A 13,174-nucleotide genomic window follows, 5' to 3' on the forward strand; every position below is an offset into this window, starting at 1 on the left:
TGAAGACCTGAGCCTGTCTGTAACTCAGACCCTGAAGCTTTCCCTAACTGAGGCCTTGACGCTGTGACTAACTTGGGCTCCGGTCATGTCTTTAACTAAGAGCCAAAAGCTGATCCAACAAAGGCACTGATGCTGCTCCTAAGTCATTCCCTGACAGTGTCCCCAGCTAAGGGCCTGACATTAGGCTTCACTCAGGCCCTGCCGCTCTCCCTAAGTCAGGCCCTGATGCTGTGCCTACCTGAAGCCCTAACGCTGCTTCTGAATAAGTCCCTGAGAGTCTCAGTAACAAAGGTCTTCACACTCTCCTTAGGTCATTTCCTGACACGATTCCAAGCCTTTACCCTAACCCTGTCCCGAGCTAATGTCCTACCTCTTATGCTACCTAAAGACCTTATGCTGTGCCTAATTCAGGCACTGAATTTAGTCCCAAGGCCACTAGACTGTCCCTAACTCGGCTCGATGCCCTTATCGTCACAATGTTCCATGACCACTGTCATCACAATGCTCCACGCCCTTGTCATCACAATGCTCCATAACCCCTGTCATCACAATGCTCCATGACCTTTGTCATCGCAATGCTACATGCCATTGTCATCACAATGCTCCATGCCCTTATCATCACAATGCTCCATGACCCCTTTCATCACAATGCTCCGTGACGCTTGTGTAAAATGCTACATGTCTGTGAAATCACAAAGCTCCATGCCCGCTGTCATCACAAGTCTCCATGACTCTTGTCATCACAATGCTCCATGGCCCTTGTCATCACAATGCTCCATGATCCTTGTAATCAAAATGCTCCTTGACCCTTTCTTCACAATGTTACAGTACCCCTTTCTTCACAATGCTCCATGCCGCTGCTCACCACAATGCTCCATGACTTCTGTCATCACAATGCTCCATGTCTCTTGTCATTGAAATGCTCCATGGCCCCTGTCATCACAATGCTGCATGATGCTTATAATCTCAATGCTCCATGGTCCTCGTCATCACAAATCTCCACGCATTTGTCATCACAATGCTCCATGACCCCTGTCATCCCAATGCTCCATAGCACTTTTCATCACAATGCTACATGACCACTTTTATCACAATGTTCCATGACCACTTTAATCACAATGCTCCATGACCACTTTCATCACAATGCCCGATGACCCCTGTAATCAAAATGCTCCATGGCCCTTGTCATCACAATGCTCCATGGCGCTTGTCATCACAATGATCCAGAGCCTTAGTGCTTGAGTTGGGAGTAGTATCATTGCCTCAGTTAGGGACCCTGTCATTGCCTGAATTGGGAGTAGTGCCAGTGCCTTAGTTAGAGACAGCGCCAGTGCTTGCATTGGGAGTAGTGTCAGGGCCATAGTTAGGGACAGTGTCAGTGGCTGAGATGGGAATAATGTCAGGGCCTTAGTTACGGACATTGTCAGTGCCTAAGTTGGGATTTTTGTCAGGGTCTTTATTATGGACAGTGTCAGGTCCTGAGATAAGAGTAGTGTCAAGGCCTTAATTTGGAAGAGTGTCAGTGTCTCAGTTTGGAGTAGTGTCAGACCCTTAGTTAGGAACAGCCTCAGTGCCTGAGTTGGGAGTAGTGACATGGCTTAAGTTATGGACAGTGTCAGGGACTGCGTTAAGAATAGTCTCAGGACCTTAGTTAGGGACAGTGTCAGTGACTGTGTTAGGAATAGTGTCAGGGCCTAAGTTAGGAGTAGTCTGAGACCGGTAGATAGGAACAGTGTCAGGGCCTGAGTTGTGAGTAGTTTCAGGGCCTTAGTTAGAGAAAGTGTCAGTGCCGGAGTTGGGAGTTATGTCAGGGCCTTAGTTAGGGACAGCGTCAGTGCCTGCGTTGGGAGTAGTGTCAAGGCCTTACTTAGGGACAGCGTCAGTGCCTGAGTAAGGAGTAGTGTGATGGCCGTAGTTAGGGACACTCTCAGTGCCAGAGTTGGGGGTAGTGGCAGGCCTTTGTTAGGGACTGTGCCAGGACCTGAGTTAAGAGTAGTGTCAAGTCCTTAGTTAGGGACAGTGTTAGTGCATGAGTTGAGAGTAATGTCAAGGCTTCAGTTAGGGACAATGTCAGTGCCTAGTTTGGGAGTAGTGTCAGGGCCTTAGTTAGCGACAGTGTCAGTGCCTGAGTCAGGAGTAGAGTCAGGGCCTAAGTTAAGGACAGTGTCATTGCTTGAGATAGGAGTAGTGTCAGGGCCTTACTTAGGGACATTGTCAGGGCATGATTTAGGAGTTGTGTTAGGGCGTGAGCTATGAATAGGGTCAGGGCCTTAGTTAGTGACAGTGTCAGTGCTGAGTTTGGAGTAGTATCAGGGCCTTAGTTAGAGACAGTTTCAGGGCCTGAGTTAGGTGTATGTCAGGGCCTTAGGGACAGTGTCAGTGCCTGATTTAGGAGTAGTGTCAGAGGCTTTGTTAGGGACAGTGTCAGGGCCTGAGTTAAAAGTAGTGTCACAGCTTTAGTTAGGACCAGTGTCAGGGCCTTAGTTAAGTCCAACATCAGCGCCTATGATAGGAATCAGATCAGGACTTGTGTTCCAGGTAATGTCAGGGCCTTATTTAAGAACAGTGTCAGGGCCTGAGTCCTGACTTACTCCTTACTCTCCTCACTAAGGACTTTGGACACTACTGCTAATTCAGGCCCTGCTATTGTCCCTAACTAAGGTCCTGACACTTTCCTTGGCTAAGGCCCTGAACTTCTCCTAAGTCAGGCCCTCATACTGTCCCTAACAATGGCCCTGACACTACACCTAACTGACGCCCCGTCATGATACCTAACAAAGGCTTTGTTGCTAGTCCAAACTAAAGCCCTAAAACTGGTCCTAAATAAGGCCTTGACACTAATCCTAACTCAGGCCCTAAAACTGTCCCTAACTAAGGCCCTGATAGTATGCCGAACTCAGGCCCTCATACGATTCCTAACAATGGCTCTGATGCTAGTCCAAACTAAGGCCCTGAAATTGGTCCTAAATTAGGCATTGACACTAATCCTAACTCAGGCCCTAGCACTGTCCCTAACTAGGTCTCAGACAGTACACCTAAATCAGACCCTGACACTGTCCCTAAGCAAGGCCCTGACACTACTCCTAACTCAGTCCCTTACACTGTACCTAACAAAGTCTCTGATGCTAGGCCTAACTCAGGCCCTGAAACCGTCTGTAACTAAGGCCCTGCTGCCATCACTATCAAAAGTCCTGACATTATCCTGAGCTAATATCCTGACCTATGTCTTTCCAAGGTCCTGAAACTGTCCCAAAGTAAGCCCTGACGCTGTCCCTAAGTGAAGACCTGAGGCTGTCCCTAACTCAGGCCCTGAAGCTTTCCTGAACTGAAGCCTTGAAGCTGTGACTAATTCAGGCCCTGATCATGTACCTAACGAAGACCTTAATGCTGATCCAGCAAAGACGCTGATGCTGCTCCAAAGTCATGCCCTGACAGTGTGCCCAGCTAAGAACCTGATGCTATGCCTCACTCAGGCCCTGTCGCTCTACCTAAGTCAGGCCCTGACACTGTCACTAACTAAGGCCCTGACTCTACTCCTAATTCTGTCCCGTACATTGTATCTAACAAAGGCTCTGATGCTAGTCGTAACTCAGGGCCTGACACTGTCTCTAACTAAGGGCTGCTGCCATCAACATCTAAAGTCCTGACATTATCCGGAGCTAATAACCTGACCCATGTCTTACCAAGGTCCTGAAACTGTCCCAAAGTAAGCCCTGACGCTGTCCCTAAGTGAGGCCCTGAAGCTTTCCCTACCTAACCCAGGCCTTGATGCTGTGACTAACTCAGACCCTGATCATGTCTTTAACTAAGACCCTAAGGCTGATCTAACAGAGGCCCTGATGCTGCTCCTAAGTCTTGCCCCGATAGTGTCCCCCACTAAGTGTCTGATGCTAGGCCTCACTCAGACCCTAACGCTCTCCCTAAGTCAGGCTCTGATGCTGTCCCTACCTGAAGCCCTAACACTGCTTCTGAATAAGGCCCTGAGAGTCCCCGTAACAAAGGTCTTCACACTATCCTTAGGTCATTTCTTGACACTATCTGTAGATGTTAAACTGACACGGTCACTAGCTAATGTCCTGCCTCTTATGTTAACTGAAGCCCTTAGGCTGTGCCTACCTCAGGCACTGAATTTAGTCCCAAGACCATGAAACTGTCCCGAACTAAGGCCTAGATGCTCGCCCTACATCCGGCCCTGACACTGTCCCTAACTAAGGCCCTAACACTATTGCTAACTGAGGATCTGACACTGGACCTATCAGAGGCCCTCTATTCCTAACTAACGCCTTGAAACTTTCCTTAACGTAGGCGCTGCTACCATCAATATCTAAAGTCCTGACATTATCCTGAGCTAATAACCTGACCCGTGTCTTACCAAGGTCCTGAAACTTTCCCAAAGTAAGCCCTGACGCTGTCCCTAAGTGACGCCTTGAGGCTATCCCTAACGGAGGCCCTGATAATAGCTTTAACGATGACCCTAATGCTGATCCTACAAAGGCCTTTATGCTGCTCCTAAGTCATGCCCTGATACTGTCCCTTACTCAGGCCCTAAAGATAGGCCTCACTTAGGCCCTGTTGCTGTACCTTAGTTAGGCTCTGATGCTGTCCGTACATCAAGCCTTGGCGATGGTCCTGATTAAGGCGCTCACGCTGCTGCTAACTAAGGCCCTGATGCTCTCAATAACTAAGGTCTTCTCGTTATCCCTTGGTCATTTCCTTTCACTATCTCTGGCCTGGGACCTGACTCTGTCCCGAGATAATCTCCTGCATCTTCTGCTAACTGAAACCCTAATGCTCTCCCTAACTAAGGCCCTGACTACTCCTAACTAAGGCCATGACACTGAATCTAACAAAGGCCCGGAATCTGTCCTTAATATAGGCCCTGCTGCCAGCAATAACTAAAATCCTGACACTCTCCTGAGCTAATATCCTGACTCATTTCTAACCAAGCTCCTGACACTGTCCCTAAGAAAGCCCTGTCGCTGTCTTTAAGTGAAGACCTGAGGCTGTCTGTAACTCAGACCCTGAAGCTTACCCTAACTGAGGCCTTGATGCTGTGACTAACTTGGGCTCCGGTCATGTCTTTAACTAAGAGCCTAAAGTTGATCCAACAAAGGCACTGATGCTGCTCCTAAATCATTCCCTGACAGTGTCCCCAGCTAAGGGGCTGACATTAGGCCTCACTCAGGCCCTGTCGCCCTACCTAAGTCAGGCCCTGATGCTGTGCCTACCTGAAGCCCTAACGCTGCTTCTGAATAAGTCCCTGAGAGTCTCAGTAACAAAGGTCTTCACACTCTCCTTAGGTCATTTCCTGACACGATTCCAAGCCTTTACCCTAACCCTGTCCCGAGCTAATGTCCTACATCTTATGCTAACTGAAGACCTTATGCTGTGCCTAATTCAGGCACTGAATTTAGTCCCAAGGCCGCTAGACTGTCCCTAACTCGGCTCGATGCCCTTATCATCAAAATGTTCCATGACCACTGTCATCACAATGCTCCACGCCCTTTTCATTACAATGCTCCATAACCCCTGTCATCACAATGCTCCATGACCTTTGTCATCGCAATGCTACATGCCATTGTCATCACAATGCTCCATGCCCTTATCATCACAATGCTCCATGACCCCTTTCATCACAATGCTCCGTGACGCTTGTGTAAAATGCTACATGTCTGTGAAATCACAAAGCTCCATGCCCCCTGTCATCACAAGTCTCCATGACTCTTGTCATCACAATGCTCCATGGCCCTTGTCATCACAATGCTCCATGATCCTTGTAATCAAAATGCTCCTTGACCCATCCTTCACAGTGTTACAGTACCCCTTTCTTCACAATGCTCCATGCCGCTGCTCACCACAATGCTCCATGACTTCTGTCATCACAATGCTCCATGTCTCTTGTCATTGAAATGCTCCATGGCCCCTGTCATCACAATGCTGCATGATGCTTATAATCTCAATGCTCCATGGTCCTCGTCATCACAAATCTCCACGCATTTGTCATCACAATGCTCCATGACCCCTGTCATCCCAATGCTCCATAGCACTTTTCATCACAATGTTCCATGACCACTTTTATCACAATGTTCCATGACCACTTTCATCACCATGCCCCATGACCCCTGTAATCAAAATGCTCCATGGCCCTTGTCACCACAATGCTCCAGGACCCGTCCTCACAATTCTCCATGGCCCTTGTCATCACAATGCTCCATGGCGCTTGTCATCACAATGATCCAGAGCCTTAGTGCTTGAGTTGGGAGTAGTATCATTGCCTCAGTTAGGGACACTGTCATTGCCTGAATTGGGAGTAGTATCAGAGCCTTAGTTAGGGACAGCTCCAGGGCGAGTTGGGAGCAGTGCCAGTGCCTTAGTTAGGGACAGCACCAGTGCTTGCGTTGGGAGTAGTGTCAGGGCCATAGTTAGGGACAGTGTTAGTGGCTGAGATGGGAATAGTGTCAGGGCCTTAGTTACGGATGTTGTCAATGCCTAAGTTGGGATTTTTTCAGGGTCTTTATTATGGACAGTGTCAGGGCCTGAGATAAGAGTAGTGTCAAGGCCTTAATTTGGAAGAGTGTCAGTGTCTCAGTTTGGAGTAGTGTCAGACCCTTAGTTAGGAACAGCGTCAGTGCCTGAGTTGGGAGTATTGACATGGCCTAAGTTATGGACAGTGTCAGGGTCTGAGTTAGGAATAGTCTCAGGACCTTAGTTAGGGACAGTGTCAGTGACTGTGTTAGGAATTGTGTCAGGGCCTAAGTTAGGAGTAGTCTGAGACCGGTAGGTAGGAACAGTGTCAGGGCCTGAGTTGTGAGTAGTTTCAGGGCCTTAGTTAGAGAAAGTGTCAGTGCCGGAGTTGGGAGTAGTGTCAGGGCCTAGTTAGGGACAGTGTCAGTGCCTGAGTTGGAAGTAGTGTCAGGGCATTAGGGACAGTGTCAGTGGCTGTGATGGGAGTAGTGTCAGGGTCTTAGTTAGGGAGAGTGTCAGTGCCTGAGTTGGGAATAGTCTCAGGGTCTTTTATGGGGACAGCATCAGGGCATGAGTTAAAAGTAGTGTCAAGGCCTTAGTTAGGGAGAGTGTCAGTGCCTGTGTTGGGAGTAGTATCAGGCCCTTCGTTAGGGACAGTGTCTGGGTCTGAGGTAGAAGTAGTCTCAGGGCCTTAGGTAGCGTATCAGTGCCTAAGTAAGTAGTAGTTTGAGGGAGGGCCTTAGTTAGGGACAATATCAATGCCTGTGTTGGGAGTAGTGTCAGAGACTTAGTTAGGGACAGCGTCAGTGCCTGAGTTGGGAGCATTGTCAGGGCCTTACTTAGGGACAGCGTCAGTGCCTGAGTAAGGATTAGTGTGATGGCCGTAGTTAGGGACACTCTCAGTGCCAGAGTTGGGGGTAGTGGCAGGCCTTTGTTAGGGACTATGCCAGGGCCTGAGTTAAGAGTAGTGTCAAGTCCTTAGTTAGGGACAGTGTTAGTGCCTGAGTTGAGAGTAATGTCAAGGCCTTAGTTAGAGACAATGTCAGTGCCTAGTTTGACAGTAGTGTCAGGGCCTTAGTTAGGGACAGTGTCAGTGCCTGAGTTGGGAGTACTGTCAGGGCGTAGTTCGGGACAGTCTCAGTGCCTATGTTAGGATTAGTGTCAGGGCCTTTGTTAGGAACAATGTCAGTGCCTGAGTTGGGAGTTGTGTCAGGACATTAGTAAGGGAGAGTGTCAGTGCCTGAGTTAGGAGAAGTGTCAGGCCTGTAGTTAGGGATAGTGTCAGTGCCTGAGTTGGAGGTAGTGTCAGGGCCTTAGGGACAGTGTCAGTGGCTGAGATGGGAGTAGTGTCACGGTCTTAGTTAGGGAGAGTGACAGCGCCTGAGTTGGGAATAGTGTCAGGGTCTTTGTTAGGGACAGTGTCAGGGTATTAGTTAAGAGTAGTGTCAAGGCCTTGTTAGGGAGAGTGTCAGTGTCTGAGTTGGTAGTAGTGTCAGACCCTTAGTTAGGGACAGCGTCAGTGTCTGAGTTAGGAACAGTGCCAGAGCCTAAGTTACGGACAGTGCCAGGGCTTGAGTTAGGACTAGTCTGAGACCGGTAGTTAGTAACAGTGTAAGGGCCTGAGTTGTGAGTCGTTTCAGGGCCTTAGTTAGCGAAAGTGTCAATGCCGGAATTGGGAGTAATGTCAGGACTTACTTAGGGAGAGTGTAAGTGCCTGAGGTGGAAGTAGTATCAGGGCCTTAGTTAAGGACAGTGTCAGTGCCTGAGTTCGGAGTACTGTCAGGGCATATTTAGGGACAGTCTCAGTGCCTATTTTGGGAGTAGTGTCACGGCCTTAGTTAGTGACATTGTCAGTGCCTGAGTAAGGAGTAGTGTCCGGGCCTTCGTTAGGGACAGTGTCAGTTGTTTAGTTAGGAGTAGTGTCAGGGCCTAAGTTAGGGCCAGTGTCAGTGCCTGAGTCAGGAGTAGAGTCAGGGCCTAAGTTAGGGACAGTGTCATTGCTTGAGATAGGAGTAGTGTCAGGGCCTTAGTTAGGAGTAGCATCAGTGCCTTCGTTAGGTATTGTATCAGCGCCTCAGTTAGGAATAGTTTCAGGGCCTTACTTAGGGACAGTGTTAGTGCCTGAGTTAGGAGTTGTGTCGGCCTCAGTTAGGGACCTTTTCAGGGCCTGAGTTAGGAGTAATGTCAGGGCCTTCCTTAAGTATTGTGTCAGCGCCTGAGTTAGGAATAGTGCCAGGGCCTTACTTAGGGACATTGTCAGGGCATGATTTAGGAGTTGTGTTAGGGCGTGAGCTATGAAGAGTGTCAGGGCCTTAGTTAGTGACAGTGTCAGTGCTGAGTTTGGAGTAGTATCAGGGCCTTAGTTAGAGACAGTTTCAGGGCCTGAGTTAGGTGTATGTCAGGGCCTTAGTTAGGGACAGTGTCAGTGCCTGATTTAGGAGTAGTGTCAGAGGCTTCGTTAGGGACAGTGTCAGGGCCTGAGTTAAGGGTAGTGTCACAGCTTTAGTTAGGACCAGTGTCAGGGCCTTAGTTAAGTCCAACATCAGCGCCTATGATAGGAATCAGATCAGGACTTGTGTTCCAGGTAATGTCAGGGCCTTATTTAAGAACAGTGTCAGGGCCTGAGTCCTGACTTACTCCTTACTCTCCTCACTAAGGACTTTGGACACTACTGCTAATTCAGGCCCTGATAATGTCCCTAACTAAGGCCCTGACACTTTCCCTGGCTAAGGCCCTGAACTTCTCCTAAGTCAGGCCCTCATACTGTCCCTAACAATGGCCCTGACACTACACCTAACTGAGGCCCCGACATGATACCTAACAAAGGCTTTGTTGCTAGTCCAAACTAAAGCCCTAAAATTGGTCCTAAATAAGGCCTTGACACTAATGCTAACTCAGGCCCTAAAATTGTCCCTAACTAAGGCCCTGATAGTATGGCTAACTCAGGCCCTCATACGATTCCTAACAATGGCTCTGATGCTAGTCCAAACTAAGGCCCTGAAATTGGTCCTAAATAAGGCCTTGACACTAATCCTAACTCAGGCCCTAGCACTGTCCCTAACTAGGTCTCAGACAGTACACCTAAATCAGACCCTGACACTGTCCCTAAGCAAGGCCCTGACACTACTCCTAACTCAGTCCCTTACACTGTACCTAACAAAGTCTCTGACGCTAGGCCTCACTCAGGCCCTATCGCTCTCCCTAAGTCAGGCCCTGATGCTGTGCCTACCTGAAGCCCTAACACTGCTTCTGAATAAGTCCCTGAGAGTCTCCGTAACAAAGGTCTTCACACTATCCTTGGGTCATTTCCTGACACGATTCCAAGCCTTTACCCTAAACCTGTCCCGAGGTAATGTCCTACCTCTTATGCTAACTAAAGACCTTATGCTGTGCCTAATTTAGGCACTGAATTTAGTCCCAAGGCCGCTAGACTGTCCCTAACTCGGCTCGATGGCCTTATCGTCACAATGTTCCATGACCACTGTCATCACAATGCTCCACGCCCTTGTCATCACAATGCTCCATAACCCCTGTCATCACAATGCCCCATGACGCCTGCCATCACAATTCTCCAAGGCCTCTCTTACCAAAAAGTTCTATGATCCCTGTCAGCACAATGTTCCATGACACTTTTCATCACAATTCTCCATGACCCCTGTCATCACAAAGTTCTCTGCCCATATCATCACAATGCTCCTTGTCACCTTGAATCACAATGCTCCATGCCCTTTCATCACAATGCTCCAGAATTCTTGTCATCACAATGTTCCTTGACCGTGTCATCACAAAGCTCCTTAACCCTTGTAATCACAAAGCTCCATGTCCCCTGATATCACAATGATCCATGATTCCTTTCCTCACAGTGCTCCAGTAACCTTTTCATCACAATGCTCCATGCCATTGTCAGCACAATGCTCCTTGGACCCTGTCATCAAAATGCTCCATCCCCTTTTCATCACAATGCTCCTGATATCCTATCATTACAATGCTCCATGCCCATGTCAACACAATGCCCCATGAACCCTGTCATCAAAATGCTTTATGAACCTTGTTATCGGAATGTTCCATGACCCCTGTCAACAAAATGATCCATGACCGTTGTCATCACAATGCTGCATGATACCTTTCATCCCAATTCTCTGTGACCGCTGTCATCACAATGCTCCAGGACAATTTTCATCACAATGCTCCATGCCCCCTGTCATCACAGTGCCCCATAACCCCTGTAATCACAATGCTCCATGACCCTGTCATCACAATGCTACATGACCCCTGTCATCACATTGTTCCATTGCCTATGAATTCACAATGCTCCATGGACCCTGTAATCACACTGCTCCATGTTCCCTTTCAACACAATGCTCCATGAACCCTGTCATCACAACGTTCCATGAAAGTTGTCATCAAAATGCTCCATGACCTCGGTCACCAAAAGGTTCCCTGCCCTTGTCATCACAATGCTCCATGACCCTTGTAATCACAATGGTAAATGGCCTTGTCATCACAATGGTCCATGGCCTCTGTCATCACCATGCTCCATGGTCTTTCTCATTACAATGCTCTATGACCCCTGTCATCACAATGCTTGATGACCATTGTCATCACAATGCTCCAACGCCCCTGTCATCACAATGCCTCATGGTCTTTGTAATCACAATGCTCAATGACCCCTGTCATCACAATGCTCCATGCCCTTGTCATCACAATGCTCCAGAACACTTGTCATCATAATACTCCATTCCCGTGTCATCCCATTGCTCAATGACACTTGTCATCAAAATGTTCCTTGGCCTTTGTCATCACAGTGCTCCACGATACCTTTAATCAAAATTCTACATGACCACTGTCATCAGAATGCAAGATGACCAATGTCATCACAATGCCCCATGACACGTGTCATCACAATTCGCCTTGGCCCTTGTCATCTCAAGGCTGTATGAACCGTGTCATCACTAGGTTCCAGGACACTTGTCATCACAGTGATCCATGACCACTTTCATCACAATGCTCCATGAACTCTGTTATCTCAATGCTCCATGGCCTTTGTATTCACAATGCTCCATTGTCCCGATAATCGCGTTGCTCCATGAACACTTTCATCACAATGCTCCTTGACCACTGTCACCATAATGCCCCATGACGTCTCTCATCACTGTGCTCCAAGGCCACTTTCAGCAAAATGCTCCATGATCTGTGTCAGCACAATATTGCATGACACTTGTCATCACAATGCTCCATGATCCCTGTAATCACAATGATCCCTGCCAATGTCATCACAATGCTCCATGTCTCCTGTAATCACAATGCTCCATGCCCTTGTCATCACAATGCTCCAGGTGTGTTGTCATCACCATGCTTCATGCCCGTGTCATCACAATGCTCCATGAATCTTGTTTTCACAATGCTCCATGGACCATGTCTTCACAATGCTCCGTGACCCCTGTCAACACAATGCCTGATGACCCCTGTCATCAAAATGCTAAATGGCACTTGTCATCACAATGCTCTATGACGCCTGTCATCACTCTTCTCCATGTCACTTGTTATCACAATGCTCCATGACCCCTGTAATCACATTACTCCATGACCCCATTCATCACAATGCCCAAGGCCACATCTCATCACAATTCTCCATGGCATTTGTCATCACGATGCTCCATGACACCTGTCATCACAATGCTCCATGACACTTGTCATCACAATGCTCGATGGCCCTTGTCATCACAATGTTCCTTGGTGCTTTTCATCGCAATGCTCCATGACAACTTTCATCAAAATACTCCAAGATTTGTTTCATCACAATGCTCCATGGCCCTCGTCATTACAAATCCACATGATCCCTTTCATCACATTTCTCCATGGCAACTTACATAAAAAAGCTCCATGCCCCTGTCATCACAATGCCCAATGATACCTGTTTTTACAATAATCCATGACCCTTGTCATCACAAGGCTCCATGTCCATTGTATTCACAATGCTCCATGGCCCTTGTCATCACAATGCTCCATAGCGCTTTTCATCGCAATGCTCCATGACCGCTTTCAGCACAATGCCCCATGACCCCTGTCATCACTATGCTCCATGGCCCTTGTCATCACAATGCTCCATGAAACATTTCCTCACAATGCTCCAGTACGCCTTTCATCCAAATACCCCATGGCCACTGTCATCACAATTCTCCATGACTGCTGTCATCGTAATGGTCCATGACACGTTTCATCTCAATGCTCCATGACACCTGTCATCACAATGCTCCATGGCCTTTGTCATCACAATGCTCCATGGACCCTGTAATCACAGTGCTCCATGACCCGTTTCATCTCAATGCTCCATGACCTCACTCATCACAATGCCCCATGACCCCTGTAATCACAATGCTCCATGCCCTTGTCATCACAAGGCTCCAGAACTCTTGTCATTATAATGCTCCATGTCCGTTTCTTCACCATGCTCCATGACACTTGTCATCACAATGCTCCATGGCCCCTCTCATTACTGTTCTCCATAATAACTTTAATCACATTTCTAGATGACCACAGCCATCACAATGCCCCATGACATTGTCATCACAATTCGCCATGACCATTTTTATCACAATGCTCCATGAACCATGTCATCACAGGGTCCCAGGACACTTGTCATCACAAGGATCCATTACCATTTTCATCACAATGCTCCATGACCACTGTCATCTCAACAATCCATGGC

The 13,174-nt window shown here is 48.1% G+C and overlaps 1 long non-coding RNA gene across 1 annotated transcript; it reads left to right on the top strand.

The window, feature by feature from the left end:
- Positions 1-1,013: 1,013 nt before the first annotated feature.
- Positions 1,014-9,001, top strand: LOC309636298. Its single transcript, XR_014249387.1, has 2 exons — positions 1,014-1,530; positions 7,946-9,001. It is a non-coding gene; the product is annotated as an uncharacterized lncRNA (long non-coding RNA).
- Positions 9,002-13,174: the final 4,173 nt, after the last annotated feature.

This window comes from Balaenoptera borealis (assembly GCF_965194805.1).
Source record: "Balaenoptera borealis genome assembly, chromosome: 10".
Lineage (NCBI taxonomy): Eukaryota > Metazoa > Chordata > Mammalia > Artiodactyla > Balaenopteridae > Balaenoptera > Balaenoptera borealis.